The following is a 12,856-nucleotide window of genomic DNA, read 5'->3' as shown; positions in this document are numbered from 1 at the left end:
GCACCAATGCCGGAGCATCGCCGGAGAACCTAAACCGGTGGTATTGGGGTTCCGGTGCTTGGGGGGCACGGGGGGGTGTGCGCACATGATGTACGATGGATGCTGGTACTTGGCCCTTATATTGGCCCCCTATCCCTCATCAAACCTCGAGAACTCGCACCCCTTTAAAGAGCATTTGAGATTTTACAGGTTTGCTGCCAGTAGCCATTAAAGTGTCTGAAAAAGGGACACTTTTTTGAAATGGTCACAAAATCTTGTACACTCAGAGTTTTTGGCTGAATTTTTTTGTGCATGCCAACAAAAATACAAGGATCACATCTACCAAGTTTGGGGCCAAAACACCTTTTGAAAAAATTTTAAAAAAATCTCGAACCGTAAAACGTTTCAAAAAATGTGAAAATAGAAAACGAGTCGTCTTGCCATGAAACTTCACATGAAGGCTTAAGGGACCATTGTATGAATTTACAAGCCATAAAAATGGCATTGGCATGGTAGAAATATGAAGATGTGCCTAAACCCAGCTACTACCTTATCGATCCACAACTTTCGCATCCCGCCTCTCTAGTCGGTGTAGTGCCTGCCCGCTCGCTTGTTTCGTCGGTTGGCTTAGGCATACGGAGTTCATTCTCAGTCTAAGATCGAACCGGACCGAAGGTTGCAGCAGCAGGATTGACAGCATGCAGGGGGGGACCTGATCGATCCTCGGCTTACTCATCCTGCCCCTCTGGCCGATTGAGCGCCCACACGCTCATTTTGTGGGTTGACTTTGGCATACAGAGTTCATTCCCAGTCTAAGCATACGGAGTTCATTCCCAGTGTAAAATTGGATCAGACCGAGGGTTGCGGGTGCACATGCTAGGCTCGGGCATGTGTTGGTGTCGGATTTTTTTTCACCCGGGACACCATCATCGGAGAACCTGAGCAGCGGCATTGGCGTTCCGACGATTAGGGGGTGGGGGGTGTGCGCACATGATGTGCGATGGGTGCTGGTACTTGGCCCTTATATTGGCCTCCTATCCATCATAAAACCTCAAGAACTCACACCCCCTTAGAGAGCATTTGAGATTTTACAGGTTTCCTGCCAGTAGCAATTAAAGTGTCTAAAATGGGGACACTTTTTTCAAATGGTCACAAAATCTTGTACACTTCGAGTTTTTAGCTCAATTTTTTTTTGCAAGCCAAAAAAAATACAAGGATCACGTCTACCATGTTTGGGGCCAAAACTCCTTCTGAAAAAATTTTAAAAAAATCTTGAACCGTAAAAAGTTTCAAAAATCGTGAGAAATAGAAAACGAGTCGTCTTGCCATGAAACTTCACATGAAGGCTTAAGGGACCATTGTATGAATTTACAAGCCATAAAAATGGCATTGGTATGGCAAAAATATGAAGATGTGACTAAACCCACCAACCACCCTATCGATCCACGGTTTGCGCATCCCGCCTCTCTGGCTGGTGTAATGCCCACCCGCCAACTCGTTTCGTTGGTTGGCTTAGGCACACGGAGTTCATTCCCAGTCTAAGATCAAACCGAATCGAGGGTTGCAGCAGCAAGATCGGTAGCACGTAGGGGGGACTCGGTCGATCCCCGGCTTGCGTATCCTGCCCCTCTGGCCGACTGAGCACCCACACGCTCGTTTCATGGATTGACTTAGGCATACGGAGTTCATTCCCAGTCTAAGCATACGGAGTTCATTCCCAGAGTAAGATCAGACCAGATTAAGGGCTACGGGTCCACATGCTGGGCCCAGGCATGTGCTGGTACCGCATTTTTTTTCGCCCGCAGCACCATCACTGGAGCATCACCGGAGAACTTGACCGGCGGCTTTGGGTTCCGGCGATTGGGGGGTGGGGGGTGTGCGCACATGATTTGTGATGGGTGCTGGTGGTTGGCCCTTATATTGGCCCCCAATCCCTCATCAAACCTCAAGAACTCACACCCCCTTAAAGAGCATTTGAGATTTTACAGGTTTGCTACCAGTAGCCATTAAAGTGTCTGAAATGGGGACACTTTTTTCAAATGGTCACAAAATCCTGTACACTTCGAGTTTTTAGCTAAATTTTTTTGTGCATGCCAAAAAAAATGCAAGGATCATGTCTACCAAGTGTGGGGCCAAAAATCCTTCTGAAAAATTTTTTAAAAAATCATGAACCATAAAAAGTTTCAAAAATCGTGAAAAATAGAAAATGAGTCGCCATGCCATGAAACTTCACTTGAAGGCTTAAGGGACCATTGTATGAATTTACAATCCATAAAAATGGCATTGGCATGGCAGAAATATGAAGATATGCCTAAACCCACCTACCACCCTATCGATCCACGGCTTGCGCATCCCGCTTCTCTGACCGGTGTAGTGCCCGCCCGCCCGCTCGTTTCATCGGTTGGCTTAGGCATACGGAGTTCATTCCCAATTTGAGATCAAACCAGACTGAAGGTTGCATTAGCAGGATTGGCAGCAGGATCAGCAGCATGCATGGGGGGACCCGGCTGATCCCCGACTTGCACATCCTGCCCCTCTAGCTGGCTGAGAGCCCACACGCTCGTTTTGTGGGTTGACTTAGGGATACGGAGTTCATTCCCATTCTAAGCATACAGAGTTCATTCTCAGTGTAAGATCGGACTAGACCAAGGGTTGCGGGTGCACATGCTGGGCTAGGCATGTGCTGGTGCCACATTTTTTTCACCCGGGGCACCATCGTCGGAGCATCATCGGAGAACCTGACAGACGGCATTGGGGTTCCGGCGATTGGGGGGGCAGGGGGGTGTGCACACATGATGTGCGATGGGTGCTGGTACTTGGCCTTTATATTGGCCTCTATCCTACATCAAACCTTGAGAACTCACACCCCCTTAAAGAGCATTTGAGATTTTACAGGTTTTCTGCCAGTAGCAATTAAAGTGTCTGAAATGAGGACACTTTTTTCAAATGGTCACAAAATCCTGTACACTTCGTGTTTTTAGCTGAATTTTTTTTGTGCATGCCAAAAAAAATACAAGGATCACATCTACCAAGTGTGGGGCCAAAAGTCCTTTTGAAAAAATTTTCAAAAAATCCCGAACCGTAAAAAGTTTCAAAAATCGTGAAAAATAGAAAATGAGTCATCTTGCCATGAAACTTCCCATGGAGGCTTAAGAGACCATTGTATGAATTTACAAGCCATAAATATGGCATTGGGATGGTAGAAATAGGAAGATGTGCCTAAACCTGCCTACCACCCTATCGATCCACGGCTTGCGCATCCCGCCTCTCTGGCTGGCGTAGTGCCTACCCGCCCGCTCGTTTCATCGGTTGCTTAAACATACGGAGTTCATTCCCACTCTAAGATTGAACCAGGCTGAGGGTTGTAGCAGCAGGATCGAAAGCACCCAGGGGGGACCCGATTGATCCTCGACCTATGCATCTTGCCCTTCTGGTCGGTTGAGCACCCGCACGCTCGTTTCCTGGGTTGACTTAGGCATACAGAGTTCATTCCCCGTCTAAGCATATGAAGTTCATTCCTAGTAAAAGATCGGATTGGACCGAGGGTTACGGGTGCACATGCTGGGCTCGGGCATGTGCTGGTGCCGTATTTTTTTTGCCAGGGGCACCATCGTCGGAGCATCGTCGGAGAACCCGACAGACGGCATTGGGCTTCCGACGATTGGGGGGCGGGGGGTGTTCGAACATGATGTGCGATGGGTGCTGGTACTTAGCCCTTATATTGGCCCCCTATCCCTCATCAAACCTCGAGAACTCGCACCCCCTTAAAGAGCATTTGAGATTTTACAGGTTTACTACCAGTTGCCATTAAAGTGTCTGAAATAGGGATACTTTTTTCAAATGGTCACAAAATCCTGTACACTTCGAGTTTTTAGCTGAATTTTTTTGCGCTTGCCAAAAAAAATACAAGGATCACGTCTACCACATTTGGGCCAAAAAACCTTTTGAAAAAATTTTAAAAAAATCTCGAGCCGTAAAAAGTTTCAAAAATTGTGAAAAATAGAAAACGAGTCGTCTTGCCATGAAACTTCACATGAAGGCTTAAAGGACCATTGTATGAATTTACAAGCCATAAAAATGGCATTGGCATGGCAGAAATATGAAGATGTGCCTAAACCCACCTACCACCCTACCAATCCACGGCTTGCGCATCCCACCTCTCTGGTCGACGTAGTTCCCGCTCGCCCGCTCATTTCGTCGGTTGGCTTAGGCATACGGAGTTCATTCCTAGTCAAGATCAGACCGAACTGAGGGTTGTGGTAGCAGGATCGATAGCACGCAGGGGTGGACCCGACCGATCCTCGGCTTGTGCATCTTGCCCCTCTGGCCGGCTGAGCGCTAGCACGCTCGTTTCGTGGGTTGACTTAGGCATACGGAGTTCATTCCCAGTCTAAGCATACGGAGTTCATTCCCAGTGTAGGATTGGATCTGACCGAGGGTTGCGGGTGCACATGCTGGCCTTGGGCATGTGCTGGTGTCACATTTTTTTTCGCCCGGGGCACCATCACCGGAGAACCTGACCAACGGCATTGGGGTTCCGACGATTATGGGGGTGGGGGGTGTGCGCACATGATGTGCGATGGGTGCCAGTACTTGGCCCTTATATTGGCCCCCTATCACTCATCAAACCTCAATAACACACACCCCCTAAAGAGCATTTGAGATTTTACAGGTTTGCTACTAGTAGCTATTAAAGTGTCTGAAATGGGGACACTTTTTTCAATTGGTCACAAAATCCTGTACACTTCGGGTTTTTAGCTGAATTATTTTGTGCATGCCAAGAAAAATACAAGGATCATGTATACCAAGTGTGCGGAAAAAACTCCTTCTGAAAAAATTTTAAAAAACTCCCGAAGCATAAAAAGTTTTTAAAATCATGAAAAATAAAAAACGAGTCGTCTTGCCATGAAACTTCACATGAAGGCTTAAGGGACCATTGTATGAATTTACAAGCCATAAAAATGGCATTGCCATGGCAGAAATATGAAGATTTACCTAAACCCACCTACCACCCTATCGATCCACGACTTGCGCATCTCGCCTCTCTGACCGACATAGTGCCCGCCCGCCCTCTCATTTATTGGTTGGCTTAGGCATATGGAGTTCATTCCCAGTCTAAGATGCAACCGGATCAAGGGTTGCAGCAGCAAGATTGGCAGCATGCAGGGGGGACCTGGCCGATCCCTGGCTTGTGCATCCTTCCCCTCTGGCCGGCTGAGCGCCCGCACGCTGGTTTCGTGGGTTGACTTAGGCATACGGAGTTCATTCCCAGTCTAAGTATAGGGAGTTCATTCCCAGTGTAAGATCGGACTAAGGGTTGAGGGTACACATGCTAGGCTTGAGCATGTGCTAGTGCCGTATTTTTTATTCGCCTAGGGCACCATCGTCGGAGCATCGTTGAAGAACCTACATCGGCATCATTAGGGTTTCGGTGCTTGGGGGGCGCAGGGGGTGTGCGAACATGATGTGCGATGGGTGCTGCTACTTGGCCCTTATATTGGCCCCCTATCCCTCATCAAACCTCGAGAACTCACACCCCCTTAAAGAGCATTTGAGATTTTACAGTTTGCTGCCAGTAGCCGTTAAAGTGTCTGAAATGGGGACACTTTTTTCAAATGGTCACAAAATCCTATACACTTTGAGTTTTTAGCTGAATTTTTTTGTGCAAGCCAAGAAAAATACAAGGATCATGTCTGCAGGTGTGGGGTGAAAACTCCTTCTGAAAAAATTTTAAAAAAATCTCGAACCATAAAAAGTTTTGAAAATCCTGAAAAATAGAAAACGAGTCGTCTTGCCATGAAACTTCATATGAAGGCTTAAGGGACCATTGTATGAATTTACAAGCCATAAAAATGGCATTGGCAGGGTAGAAATATTAAGATGTGCCTAAACCCACCTACCACAGCCTGCGCATCTCACCTCTCTAGCCGGCATAGTGCTCGCCCGCCCGCTTGTTTCGTCGGTTGGCTTAGGCATACAGAGTTCATTCCCGGTCTAAGATCATACGAGACCGAGGGTTGTAGTAGCAGGATCGACAGCAATCACGAGGGGACCCGATCGATCCCCAACTTGTGCATCCTACCCCTCTGGTCGACTGAGCGCCGGGATGCTCATTTCGTGGGTTGACTTTGCCATACGGAGTTCATTCCCAGTCTAAGCATATGGAGTTCTTTCCCCATGTAAGATCAGATCGGACCGAGGGTTACGGGTGCACATGCAAGGCTCGGGCCTGTGTCGGTGCCGTATTTTTTTTCGCTCGAGACACGATCGTCAGAGAGCCTGACCGGCGGCATTGGGGTTCCAACCATTGGGGGGCAGGGGGGCTGTGCGCACAGGATGTGCGATGGGTGCTGGTACTTGGCCCTTATACTGAGCCCCTATCCGTCATCAAACCTCAAGAACTCACACCCCCTTAAGGAGCATTTGAGATTTTACAGGTTTGCTGCCAGTAGCCATTAAAGTGTCTGAAATGGGGACACTTTTTTCAAATGGTCTCAAAATCCTATACACTTCGAGTTTTTAGCTGAATATTTTGTGCATGCAAACAAAAATACAAGGATCACATCCACCAAGTTTGGGGCCAAAACTCCTTCTGAAAAAATTTTTAAAAAAATCTCGAACCGTAAAAGGTTTCAAAAATCATGAAAAATAGAAAATGAGTCGTCTTACCATGAAACCTCACATGAAGGCTTAAGGGACCATTGTATGAATTTACAAGCTGTAAAAAAGGCATTGGCATGGTTTCGTGGGTTGACTTAGGGATACGGAGTTCATTCCCATTCTAAGCATACGGAGTTCATTCCCAGTGTAAGATCGAACTAGATCAAAGGTTACGGGTGCACATGCTGGGCTCGAGCATGTGCTGGTGCCGCATTTTTTTTTTGCTCGGGGCACCATCACCGGAGAACCAGATCAACGACATTGGGGTTCTGACGATTGGGGGGGCGGGGGGTGTGTGCGCATGATGTGTGATGGGTGCTGGTACTTGGCCCTTATATTGGCCCCCTATCCCTCATCAAACGTCGAGAACTCACACCCCCTTAAAGAGCATTTGAGATTTTACAGGCTTGCTATCAGTAGCCATTAAAGTGTCTGAAACGGGGACACCTTTTTCAAATGGTCACAAAATCCTATACACTTCTAGTTTTTAGCTGAATTTTTCATGCATGCCAACCAAAATACAAGGATCACATCCACCAAGTTTGGGGCCAAAACTCCTTCTGAAAAAATTTTAAAAAAATCTTGAACCGTAAAAAGTTTCAAAAATCATGAAAAATAGAAAACGAGTCGTCTTGCCATGAAACCTCACATGAAGGCTTAAGGGACCATTGTATGAATTTACAAGCCATAAAATGGAATTGGCACGACAAAAATATGGAGATGTGCCTAAACCCACCTACCACCCTATCGTTCCATGGCTTGCGCATCCCGCCTCTCTGGCTGACGTAGTTTCTGCCCGCTCGTTTCTTCGATCGGCTTAGGCATACGAAGTTCATTTCCAGTCTAAGATTGGACCGGTTGAGGGTTGCGGTAGCAAGGTCGGCAGCACGCATGGGGGGACTCGGCCGATCCTCGGCTTGCGCATCCTGCCCCTCTGGCCGACTGAGCGCCCGCACGCTCGTTTCTTGGGTTGACTTAGGGATACGGAGTTCATTCCCATTCTAAGCATATGGAGTTCATTCCCAGTGTAAGATTGAACTAGACCGATGGTTGCGGGTGCACATGCTGGGCTCGGTAATGTGCTGGTGTTGCATGTGTTTTTCGCCTGGGGCACCATCATCGGAGCATCATCGGAGAACCTGATCGGCGACATTAGGGTTCCGACGATTAGGGGGCGGGGGGGGGGGGTGTGCGCGCATGATGTGTGATGGGTGCTGGTACTTGGCCCTTATATTGGCCCCCTATCCCTCATCAAACCTCGAGAACTCACACCCCCTTAAAGAGTATTTGAGATTTTACAGGTTTGCTGCCAGTAGCTATTAAAGTGTCTGAAATGGGGACACTTTTTTCAAATGGTCACAAAATCTTGTACACTTCGAGTTTTTAGCTGAATTTTTTTGTGCATGCCAACTAAAATACAAGGATCACGTCTATAAAGTTTAGGGCCAAAACTCCTTCTGAAAAAATTTTAAAAAAATCACAAACCGTAAAAAGTTTTGAAAAATGTGAAAAATAGAAAACGAGTCGTCTTGCCATGAAACTTCACATGAAGGCTTAAGGGACCATTGTATGAATTTACAAGCCATAAAAATGGCATTGGCATGGTAGAAATATGAAGATGTGCCTAAACCCACCTACCACCCTATCGATCCACGGCTTGCGCGTCCCGCCTCTCTGGCCGGCATAGTGCTCGCCCGCCTGCTCGTTTCGTCAGTTGGCTTAGGCATACGGAGTTCATTCCCAGTCTAAGATCAGACCAGATCGAGGTTTGTGGCAGTAGGACTGGCAGCATGTAGGGGGGATCCAACAGATCCCAGCTTGCCCATCTTGCCCATCTTGCCCCTCTGGCCGACTGAGCGCCCTCACGCTGGTTTCGTGGGTTCACTTAGGCATGCGGAGTTCATTCCCAGTCTAAGCATACGGAGTTCATTCCTATCATAAGATCGGACCGGACCGAGGGTTGCGGGTGCACATTCTGGGCTTGGACATGTGTTGATGCCACATCTTTTTTCACCTGGGGCACCATCGCCGGAGCTTCGTTAGAGAACCTAACCGACGGCATTGGGGTTCCCGTGTTGGGGGGAGGGGGGTGTGCGCACATGATGTGCGATGGGTGTTGGTACTTGGCCCTTATATTGGCCCCCTATCCCTTATCAAACCTCGAGAACTCACACCCCCTTAAAAAGCATTTGAGATTTTACAGGTTTGCTGCCAGTAGCCATTAAAGTGTTTGAAATGGGGACACTTTTTTCAAATGGTCACAAAATCCTGTACACTTCGAGTTTTTACCTGAATTTTTTTGTGCATGCTAACAAAAATACAAGGATCACGTCTACATGTTTGGGGCTAAAACTCCTTTTGAAAAAATTTTTAAAAAATCCCAAACCGTAAAGAGTTTCAAAAAACGTGAAAAATAGAAAACGAGTCGTCTTGCCATGAAACTTCACATGAAGGCTTAAGGGACCATTGTATGAATTTAAAATCCATAAAAATGGTGTTGGCATGGCAGAAATATGAAGATGTGCCTAAACCCACCTACCACCCTATCGATCCACTGCTTGCACATCCAATCTCTCTGGCCGACGTAGTTCCCGCCCGCCCGTTCGTTTCGTCGGTTGGCTTAGGCATACGGAGTTCAATCCCAGTCTAAGATCGGACTGGACCGAACATTGCAATAGCAAGATTGGTAACACGTAGGGGGGACCCCATCGATCCCCAGCTTGCGCATCCTACCCCTCTAGCCGGCTGAGCGCTCGCACGCTCGTTTCGTGGGTTGACTTAGGCATACGGAGTTCATTCCCAGTCTAAGCATACGGAGTTCTTTCCCAGTGTAAGATTGGACCAGACCGAGGGTTACGGGTGCACATGCTGGGCTCAGGCATGTGCTGGTGCCGCATTTTTTTTCGCTCGGGGCACCATCGCAGGAGCATCGTCGGAGAACCTTACCGACGGCATTGGGGTTTCAGAGATTAGGGGGCGGGGGGTGTGCGCACATGATGTACGATGGGTGCTGGTACATGGCCCTTATATTGGCCCCCTTTCCCTCATCAAACCTCGAGAACTCACACCCCCTTAAAGAGCATTTGAGATTTTACAGGTTTGCTGCCAGTAGCCATTAAAGTGTCTAGAATAGGGACACTTTTTTCAAATGGTCACAAAATCCTGTACACTTCGAGTTTTTAGCTGAATTGTTTTGTGCATGCCAAAAAAAATTCAAGGATCACATCTACCAAGTTTGGGGCCAAAAATCCTTCTGAAAAAATTTAAAAAAAATCCCAAACCGTAAAAAGTTTCAAAAATCATGAAAAATAGAAAACGAGTCGTCTTGCCATAAAACTTCACATGAAGGCTTAAGGGACATTGTGTGAATTTACAAGCCATAAAAATGGCATTGGCATGGCAAAAATCCGAAGATGTGCCTAAACCCACCTACTACCTTATCGATCCACGGCTTGCACATCCCGTCTCTCTGGCCGACGTTGTGCCCGCCTGCCCGCTCATTTCGTCGGTTGGCTTAGGCATACAGAGTTCATTCCCAGCCTAAGATTGGACCAGCCTGAGGGTTGCAGCAGTAGGATTGGTAGCACGCAGGGGGAGCCGACTGATCCCCAGCTTGTGCATCTTGCCCCTCTGGCCGACTGAGCGCCTGCATGCTCGTTTCATGGGTTGACTTAGGCATACAGAGTTCATTCCCAGTCTAAGCATACGGAGATCATTCCCAGTGTAAGATCAGACCAGACCGAGGGTTGTGGGTGCACATGCTAGGCTCGGGCATGTGCTGGTGGTGCATTTTTTTTCGCCCGATTGGGGGCGAGGGGGAGAGGGTGTGCGCACATTATGTGCGATGGGTGCTGGTACTTGGCCCTTATATTGGTCCTTATCCCTCATCAAACCTCGAGAACTCATAGTCCCTTAATGAGCATTTGAGATTTTACAGGTTTGCTGCCAGTAGCCATTAAAGTGTCTGAAATGGGGACACTTTTATCAAATGGTCACAAAATCCTGTACACTTCGACTTTTTAGCTGCATTTTTTTGTGAATGCCAACAAAAATACAAGGATCATGTCTACCAAGTTTGGGGCCAAAACTCCTTCTGAAAAAAGTTTTAAAAAATCTCGAACCGTAAAAAGTTTCCAAAATCATGAAAAATAGAAAAGGAGTCGTCTTGCCATGAAACTTCACATGAAAGCTTAAGGGACCATTGTATGAATTTACAAGCCATAAAAATGGCATTGGCGTAGCAGAAATATGCAGATGTGCCTAAACCCTCCTACGACCCTATCAATCCACGGCTTGCGCATCCCACCTCTCTGGCCGACGTAGTGCACGCCCGCCCGCTCGTTTCGTTGGTTGGCTTAGGCATACAAAGTTCATTCCCAGTCTAAGATCGGATTGGACCGAGGGTTATGACAGCAAGATTGGCAGTACACAGGGGGGGACCTAGCCGATCCCCGGCTTGCACATCCTGCTCCTCTGGCCGGCTGAGCGCCCGCACGCACGTTTCGTGAGTTGACTTAGGTATACAGAGTTCATTCCTAGTCTAAGCATACGGAGTTCATTCTCAGTGTAAGATCAGACCGGACCGAGGGTTGTGGGTGCACATGCTGGGCTCAGGCATCTGCTGGTGCCGCAATTTTTTTTGCCCGGGGCACCATCGTCGGAGAACCTGACCGACGGCATTAGGGTTCCAACGATTGGGGGGGCGGGGGGTATGCGCACATGATGTGCAATGGGTGCTAGTACTTGGCCCTTATATTGGCCCCCTATCCCTCATCAAACCTTGAGAACTCACACCCTCTTAAAGAGCATTTCAGATTTTACAGGTTTGCTGCCAGTAGCCATTAAAATGTCTAAAATTGGGACATTTCTTTCAAATGGTCACAAAATCCTGTACACTTTGAGTTTTTAGCTGAATTTTTTTGTGCATGCCAACAAAAATAGAAGGATCACATCTACCAAGTTTGGGGCCAAAACTCCTTCTGAAAAAATTTTAAAAAAATCCCAAACTGTAAAAAGTTTTAAAAATCATGAAAAATAGAAAACGAGTCGTCTTGCCATGAAACTTCACATGAAGGCATTAGGGACCATTGTATGAATTTACAAGCCATAAAAATGGCATTGGCATGGTAGAAATATAAAGATGTGCCTAAACCCACCTACCACCCTATCGATCCACGACTTGCACATCCCGCCTCTCTAGCCGGCGTAGTGCCCGCCCGCTCGTTTTGTCGATTGGCTTAGGCATACGGAGTTCATTCCCAGTCTAAGATCAGATCGAATCGAGGGTTACGACAGCAGGATCAACAACACGTAAGTGTCACGGGCTCTGACCTTAAACTCAAAATCCGTGCAGCCTGAGGCTTGGAATCTCCTCTTTTGTGCCTAAGTCAGCCTAAAACATAAGCGTGCGGGCACTAGAACAATGGGAAGGGCTGATTATGCAAGTTAAAGAGAAACAAGATAAGAAGATAGAATTCTAGAAATGCTCTTGTATTCACTGAAACAAAAGTGTTTATGGTGTACAAATGAGGGTGGAGCAGCCCTCTATTTATAGTTGAGGCTCCAGCTATAGCTTAATGGCTTATCCTTAGAATAAAGGCTAAAATCATAGGATTACAAGTAATTAGGATGCTAACTCCTGATTTTCAGGGTAAACCAAATTTGCCAGGATGCTCCTGCCTGTTTTCAGAAGCTTCCCTTGCGTGTCCAGCACCTTGGGCCCTTCTGGATGTGGTGCGAGTAGCTTGTATGCCAGGCCTTGGTCTCACGAGCTGGCCTGTAAGTCGAACGGGCGTTCTGAGCTCGTTTGCTAAGCTTTGCACACAGATACCCATCAGCACGCCTGGTCTACGGGCTTCAACCTTTGGCTCACCTGCTGGTCTGCCTGATGTGCCTGGCGTGTCTGCCCAGGCATGACATTCTCCCCCACCTGATTGTGTAACACCCTCATTGCGTCTTCTGCATGGTACTGCTTGATTTGGTCCCTGAACTGCCATAAGTCCTCTGCTGGTTCCCAGCTCACCTCATTATCTTGAAGTCCCTTCCAGCGCACCAAGTACTCATGTCTTGGTTGATAGTTCTTTCGTCTCACCTCTCAATCAGCTATGATGCTGTGGACCTCTTTCTCATATGAGGCCCTTGCTCTCAATGGCACACGCTTTGTCTCTACCCGTCCTGGATCTCCCTCATCCTCATGGAACGGCTTGAGCATGCTCAC

This window comes from Durio zibethinus, chromosome 8, assembly GCF_047325235.1.
Source record: "Durio zibethinus cultivar Kanyao isolate XHJ-2024 chromosome 8, ASM4732523v1, whole genome shotgun sequence".
Classification (NCBI taxonomy): Eukaryota; Viridiplantae; Streptophyta; class Magnoliopsida; order Malvales; family Malvaceae; genus Durio; species Durio zibethinus.
This window is presented reverse-complemented; position numbering follows the sequence as displayed.